At 33.1% G+C, this 8,525-nt stretch overlaps 1 long non-coding RNA gene across 1 annotated transcript; it reads left to right on the forward strand.

Annotated features, from left to right (window-relative positions):
- Nucleotides 1–5,859: 5,859 nt before the first annotated feature.
- On the forward strand, nucleotides 5,860–7,525 carry LOC120068065 (uncharacterized). The gene is made up of 5 exons (XR_005479079.2): nucleotides 5,860–6,019; nucleotides 6,111–6,183; nucleotides 6,262–6,358; nucleotides 6,460–6,517; nucleotides 7,271–7,525. It is a non-coding gene; the product is annotated as an uncharacterized LOC120068065 (long non-coding RNA).
- The last annotated feature ends 1,000 nt before the right edge of the window (nucleotides 7,526–8,525 follow it).

The following is an 8,525-nucleotide window of genomic DNA, read 5'->3' on the forward strand; positions in this document are numbered from 1 at the left end:
CGTATTTGCATGTGAAGTCGCTAAAGAAGCAGTATGGCTACGCAAATTCTTGGCAGATTTGGAAGTAGTTCCAGATATGTACCTACCCATCACTTTATATTGTGACAATAGTGGTGTAGTTGCCAACTTGAAAGAACCAAGGAGTCACAAACGTGGAAAACATCTCAAAAGAAAGTACCATTTCATCAGAGAAATAGTACACCGAGGAGACGTGATCGTCACGAAGATAGCCTCAGAAGACAACCTTGCTGATCCATTTACGAAGGCTCTCTCAGCTAAAGTGTTCGAGGGCCACCTAGTCGGACTAAGACTACGAGTAACTAATTTAGGGCAAATGGGAGAATATCTATGGTATTTTAGATGCCCTAATTTGTTGTTTTTCCCTCCATGTTTCTCAACATTATAAATATTGTATATATTTGTACATTTATTCTCACGGTAGTTTTAATTCAAGTGGGAGATTATTGGGAATGTCCTAAAACTCGCAGTTCGTAAATATCATGTTAAAACATTCTATCTATCAATAAAATATTATTGAGTATTTGATTCAATAAAATTGTTGATAATACATTCTATCATGAACATCCAAGAAAAAATCCATGGCTATAGTATGAATACTTTAACTTTATGTGGTGACATAAATAGGATCAAATTATAGTATATAACCTAAATGATCTATAAATATATGGATGAAATTGGGTATCTCATCCTGGTAACACGATTGGATGCAGCCCATTTTGTATGCTGATATAAATGATGTGATCCATAAATAATTCATGTAGAGACATGTGAGTAGGGGCATCCTATGCACATAAGATTGGACCTCGAAATAGTCATTTTTCTTTATAACAACCATTTATTGTTAAAACTAACTATTTCAAACTAAAATGACCTAGGGTAACTTGATCTTAATCCTGAGCTATCTATGAACTCCTGTTTATTCGAGATTATTCTTTGATCTGCATATATGAGAGTAGTCCAACAATACTACTTAATAAGCGTCCCATTTTGGGGATAAGACCGGATAGATAGCTGAGGACATAGCCTTGCTAGATGGAATTCACTCTTACCTGTCTTAGGGTGAGCAGATAGGTTGTTCTCTTAAGTGTTGATTCCTGGTCTTGAACAACGGGGCTCCGCCCTCTCTTGGTAGAGAGGGACATGATTAATAAGTGGTATTATGAATCAGTTGTTCAATAGAGGGTTAGTGGGAGCTTAAGGAGCAAGATGTATTTACAAGGGTAAAATGGTAATTTTGACCCAGCTGTAAATACGAACGACCTGTGAAAAATCGACTTATCAACTATGGTTAAAATGGATAGAAATACATCTACAGCGAGGAGAGTGCAACTATCAAGCTATAGTGGTATGTCTTGATAGTTAACGAATAGTAATTAATTCGGTTTAAAGAGTTTAACCAATTAATTACAAATCCTTGGGGCTCATGATCTATAGGTCCATTAGGTCCCTCTACTAGCTCATAAATTGGATTAATAAATTGAGTATTGTTGGATGAAATTTGAAATTAGGGTTATAAATTTGAAACGTTCAAATTCAATTTAGGGTTTCAATTAATTATATACGATACAATTGAAACGTTTAATTTTATCGAATTTAAACGAAATTGGAGAATCAATTAATATTTAAATTATGATTTAAATATTAATGAATCATATTAGTGGAATTGGTGTTCTATTAATTTAATATTAAGATATTAAATTAATAATTTAATTAAAAAGTTTAATTAAAATTAAAATTAGTTTTATTTAAAATTAATTAATTTGAATTAATTTTGTAAAATTAAATATTTAAATAAAATAGTTTATTTAAATACAAAATCATATTTTAATTAAATTGATTAAAATATGATTATGGGTTGGAAAAATCCCCTATGGTGATTAAGTGGTTAATCACCAAATTCCACTTGAGTTTCATTAAATTGATGAAGCTGGAGCTGGCCTCCATGCACACTGCATCTCCATGCATGATCTGAGCTTATAAATTGAAGCTCAATGCTGAGAATTTGAGGCCATGTTGTGTTTTTGCACCAAATTTCTGATGTAGTGAAAACTCACTTCCCTCTCTAAAGTTCATCCAAATTTAGCTCAGTTTGAGTGTTTCCACCACACAATCCTCACTTGAGATTAGTAGAGAAGATCTTGGTGGTAGTCTACTTGAAGATTCAAGCTCAAATTTTTGGATTTCTTGCTGAATTCGTGGAGTTTTCTTCAAAGGTAATGTATAACTCAAACCCACTTGTGAACTTGTTATGAGTAGTATGTTTTAAACTCAAATTAAGAGTAGTTATGGTGTTTATTGATTTTGAGTTCTTCCGTTGCATGTTATCTAACTTATATATAACAAAACAATGACAGACATTAATTATCGCAAAAATAGATATTCAATGTCGAGCAACTACCATTAAAGACAACTGACATTAATGTTATACCCCTATAATGTTGGTTTTCAACTGATTAGCTCAAATTAGATATTCAATGTCGGGCAACTAACATTAAAGACAACTGACATTGACATTATACCTCTATGATGTCGGTTCTCAACTAACATTATAGCCCAATTTCGTACTCGTTTATAATTGAAACTTGTGAAAAGATTTCAAATACAGTAAAGTTTTTTTAAAAAAGAAACTATGATGAAAATTTTAGAAAATAAAGTTTTGTCTTAGCTAGCAAATAAAGCATAAAACAAATAGAATTATGTCAATTTATACAAAAAAGATCTTATATCAACTAGGTCCATCATTGAGCACTCCTATTGTGGACCATAATTTTAGAAAATATGCACTTATATATCTTAACTAATTTACTACAAGTTGTATTACTTTTAGTAATTTTGTTACATATAACATTCCTCCAAAAGGATTATACTGGAGTACAAAGTTAAACATATGCTTTATTTAAGAATTAGCTTATAATGGATTTATTTTATCCTAATAAATTTAATTCTAATCTAGTTGATTGTGAAGATGTAGGTTATTTATCTAACCCACACTAGCTAGATCTTAAATAGGTTACTTAGTACATGGAGAAGATATTTTATATTATGGCAGTCTATAATAGATTATAAAAACTACTACTTTAAATCATGTTGAAATCCTAATGATTCATGAAGCTAGCTGAAACACACTTAAAATGTACATTATTTGCCCTTGATTTAAGATAATTTTTAATATGATTTTGTTAGATTTGATATCGTTTGCTAGTGATTTCAAGGTTATGTTCGAGATGGAGACTCGCTGTCCAATTGAGCGAAAAAAAATTTAATTATGCTCAAAGAGGTTAAAACCGAGCTATACATTGAAAGAAGGGAAGAAAATGGGAGAAAAAGTCAAGTTGCTCAGAAATAAGGGAGCGTCGGAGAGCACTAATATGGGGAATCAGTGTAGCGCAATGCATAGCACTATGGCGCTTTGCTTGAAGTGTCGCAGCGCCCAAAAGGGCTACGGCAGAAGAGACTAGATGATGCGCATGTTGAAGGTAGCACCACAACGCCAAACTATTTTAGGAAAAAAGTGTAATTTTTTAAATTTCTTTTCTATATAATATCCTAATATTTTGGCTGCCGAGGGGAACAAATGACCCCACGAAATTCAGGGCCCTAGAGAGAGTTTTTAGTCGAGGAAAAGTGAGGAAAGTTAAAGGTTCATTTAGAGGTTGTTCGAGATCCTGAGGTGAGAATTGAGTCGAGATTGATGGGCTTCAACGATGTAGATTGCTTTGAGAGTGGTTTTTCTTTGTTCCATTTACTTTTCTTTATTGATTATAGTTGTTGCAATGTACGAGGATATGTTTGTAACATTAGTGAGTAGCTAAACATTCAAGTTCTAGGATGTTGATGAACTTCTTTATGGATTTAAGTTAATACATTAGTATTTTCTATGGATTTGTGTTATTGATCGTTTTTCAGTATTATTGTGCTTGATATACATTGGTTGACATAAATGTACGTTACGTTCAATGTTCATTTGGAAAGATTACATGTTTAACCGAATCTATGAAATTGGATCATTAGGTAATCTATAATGTGAATAGTTAAGTTGCTAATAAAAGTTGATTATGATTAATATTAGTGTCATGCTTCTTAATTTAGTTTCAAAAAATAAGTAATCAATTAGGTTTGCATGAGAAAAGATTGTTATTGGAAGATAATCATTCAAATAATAGTTTCTAGACTTAAACACATCTTTACCATGTTATTCCATAGGAATACTTTGCATGTCTTAATGAAATAATTAAGAAAATCAACACTTTTGAACGCTTTTGACTCTTGGATTTCATAATTCTACATTCTTCGTTTTCTTTAATTTCAAAAATCAAAATATTATCATATGATTGTTCCTTAGATAAAATCAACTCAATTCTAAAATAGCTAGGCATAATACAGGCATTTGATTTCCAAATGACGATAATCAGTCTCTTGACCATTTTACTTTAACTTGACCCATGCATTTGCGATAATACCAAATTGATGACATCAAGTTTTCAACGTCGTTGCCGAGGTTCAAAGTAACAAATTTGTTTAATATTCAAGGGATTGGATAGATCTTAATCTAAGGTATACTTTATTTTTGTTTTTCTTTTGTGAAGGTATTGTGGCATATGCTACATACCAAGGAGTCTAATAACCTTTTGATCCAGAAATAGAAAGAACTTTTAGGAAAAATTTTAAGAAAAACAAACTTAAAACTGAAAAGATGGTAGAGGAAGCTTCTGAGAAGGCCATTAGAGAGTACTTCCAACCAATTTTGCCTATAGCCCAACCCGAGATTGTTCATGCTGAAATCATTGCAAATAATTTTGATCTGAAGCCTGCATTGATCTAGATGCCATGGAATATTGCTTTTAAAAGATGTCCCATAGATGATCCTTATAAGCACATGAGATATATCCTTGAAATTTGTGGAATGGTAAAGATTAGTGGTACTTCTTATAATTCAATTAAACTAAGATTGTTATATTTTTCTTTATATAACCGTGCTAAAAATGGGTTGGAGACAGTCCCTTCTGACAGTATCACCATGTAGGAGGAGATTGCTCAAGTTTTCTTGAACAAGTACTTTCCCCAGTTAAAACTAAATTAAGGCCAGAAATTATTACATTCTGTTAACAATCTGGCAAGCCGCTGTTCTGATAGTGGCAAAGGTTTAAGGATCTTCTTAGAAGGTGCCACAATATGATACCTCAACTGGTTGCAAATGCAACTATTCTATAATGGATTGACCAGTGACACAACATCCATCTTGGATGCTACTATTGGAGGATCGATTTTTGGAAAAACTGCCTCGAAAACTGATGCTATTTTGGAAGATATGACTATTACAAGTTACAATTGGCTCAATGAAAGAGTATCCACCATAAGAATAGTAAGGTTATATGAAGAGGATGAGGTAAAATCTATAAAGGCCTAATTGACTATAATTATTAATATTTTGAATAAATTGACTGCAGGCCGAAGTAAATCCTTCGGTCATAATAGCCTAAGCAGCCATGGCAACTGAATTGTAGCCTAATAGACATGGGAACTAATAGGATCGAATCCCTAAAGGAAGCATTTTTTTCATCTTTGGGATGAAAAATACAAAAAATTAAGAAAACTACAATTCAAGTGTAACATGCTATATAATTTAGGTGTAACATCCATAATTTTAATTTAATTATCTTTTTTTTTTTTTGGTTAAAATTGAATTATTGGGTTATAATTCAATTTAAGTTATAAGTGATAAAAGGTTTGGAATTTGAATTTAATTTGGGGATTTAGAATTTTGGAATGAATTGATTTAAATTTTGTGGAAAATAGAGGATTAAAGAAAGAAAAGGGAATATAAAAAAAACAAAATATTTATATATATAACTTGAGTAAAAGAAAAAGAGGTTTTCTTCTTCCCACCACCAATTTGCCTCCGCTTCACGGCCTTGACACCCGTCGCATTGCAGGCGCCGGTCACCGTCTGGGTGGGCGCTGTCATTCCGGTGGGTTTTTGCCGGAATCTTGATTTTCTGTAAGTTCTTGTTGGATTTGTGGGTTTCTTGAAATATCTTGAATACTCATTTAATTTTAGGTTGGGTTTTAATTTACCCATGACATTTAAGTGCTAGATTGGAGATTTAAGAGATTATTGGAACGTTGTCCAGTGGTGTTCTGGGCGTTTGGTGCTTTCTTTTGGTAAGTTTTAGAGTCTTTACTGATTATTTTAGATGGCCACTAAGTATCGGCTTGATTTTTGACTCGATCGTAATTTAGGAGGTTTGATTTGAAGCTTCGAACCACTATCCATAAAAAATTAAAGGTTGATTTTGGCAGTTTAGCTATTGGGTTGTGCTGAATTTGGGGTCTTCAGGTGATTTTTGGACCAACCAATTTATTTAGAGTTCTTTGGTTAATTTGGTGAATGAAATTATGCCTTATAAGTTAAATTTAAATTTTGAATTATGATTGTAGGTTCTAATTCGACACTTTTGTTGGAGATTGCTCTGCTTGAATATTTTATCAGTGCCTAGTAAGTAATCTTACTACTTGAACCGCCCTTGAGTCAGACGACCTAGACAGTAAAATGTTATTTCATTTGTTTGGATAAAGTTTAGAGGCATGACATGAATAGAACTGTTCTATGAACATGATATTATTTGATTTGTTTGATAATATTGAGAAGCATGATAGACCAATCTAAGAGCATGATGTTATTTGCATATATGAATATGTATGCCTTTGAGACATGTATCATGAGTTATGCTATGAATCTTATTGATGATGAGTTAAATGTTAAAATAAGAAAGTGACTGCTTGTCCTCTTAACACTATTATACTACACCTCCGTGGACCGACGAATTCATCATTATATTATAGTTCCGTGGATCGACAGGTTCACCATTATGTTATAGCTCTGTGATTCGATGGATTCACCATTATATTACAGTTTCGTGGACCGACGGGTTCACCATTACGTTACAACTTTGTGGACCCATGGGTTCGCTAATATGCTACAGCTCTGTGGACCAATGAGTTCATTACTATGTTACAGTTTCATAGATTGACGGGTTCACCTTTATATTATTATGGGAGCCTACGTGTCACTAGATGTATGTTAGGATGGGTTAAATCGTTCACTAGGCGGTCATATACACATGGTTGAATTATGCATGTCTCACTAATGTGTTTACATTTATTGGACATATATACATAGCCTAACCCCAATATTGGAGTTACTTACTAAGTATTTCATACTCACCCTTTATTATGTTATGTTTTTTAGGTACGGACAAGAACATATCGGTGAATGACAGGATGAATCCATGATCGTGCCAATGGGAATAGCTAGACGCTTCCATACATGTTTTTTTTCATGATTTTCATGTTATAGTTGATAGCAGTCAAATATTTAGAGTTTTTCATTATTTTTCTTATTTCGAACTCACATTTTTAGGGGACCAAAGAAAGTATTTTATGTTCTTTGAAACAAATGAATTTATTTAGTTTATTTATTTCTAATAAATTGTTTCTTTTCCTATTGAATTGAGTAAAAGAATTGAGTAAAAGATGTGTTTTAAGATCAATATGCAGGTAGTAACTATAAGTTCTTCTCCTAAATAATTTCACTTAAGTTTCACTAAATAAAGTAGAGAATTGGGTGAAATTATTTATAAGGTTAGAGGTTGGAAAGATTTGGATTTTAGAAGTTGGAATTAATTTTTAATATAAATTACTTAAGGAATTAAATTAGAAGAAAATTGGAGGAAATTTAGTGAATTCTAGGTGAAAACTTAAAGGGAAGAAACAGATGACGCTGAGGTGGTGTAGGTTTGCTTTAGATGAAAACACATCATATAAGAGAAGTTGGAGGTGGAGAAGAATTCACTTGGGTAGGACATCTCACACATGATCGAAGTAAGAGGTGGAAAAGGATTAACTCGATAAAGGACACCTCATACATGTGAAGTAAGTGGTGGAGGACTTAGTTTTAGGTTGACGACACATCAAAGAAGAGCTGGAAGGTGGATATGCATGCAACAACCACGTTAAAGGAAGGAAGTAGGAGCTGGCTGTAAGAGGGTGATTTGGACTGTGTATAAAATATGGAAGAAAGTAGTTGGTTTTTCCAAACCACTCATGCCATTTCAAAATTTCTTGAGCCAAATTGAGGAAAATGATTAAGGAAGTTGATTGTGGGCTGTTGTGAAGATTTGAAGTTGGGAAGATTGAGAAACTTGAAGAAATTTGAAGGTGGTCGGTGAAAAGGGTAAAATCGAAGTGTTTTATTTTTAGAGGCTGTTTGGGGCATTGTTCATGGGAGTTAATTCTCCAAAATTTAAGGTTAGTAAGTTCTAAGGTCTCTCTTGAGTTCCTTGAAAGTTATTTGAAGTGATTATGGATGGATTTGATGAAATGAAATCTGCCTTGCGCCCAACGTCCATGGCCATGCCCTACTGCACACCCCACCCATCTATCGTGCTAGCGTGCCTCAGCACATCTAGCCGTGGGTCCAACCATTGCCTTTGACACTCCTTTGG

This window comes from Benincasa hispida, chromosome 12 (genome assembly GCF_027475165.1).
Source record: "Benincasa hispida cultivar pf3 chromosome 12, pf3_genome.v1.1, whole genome shotgun sequence".
In the NCBI taxonomy this organism is placed as follows: Eukaryota; Viridiplantae; Streptophyta; class Magnoliopsida; order Cucurbitales; family Cucurbitaceae; genus Benincasa; species Benincasa hispida.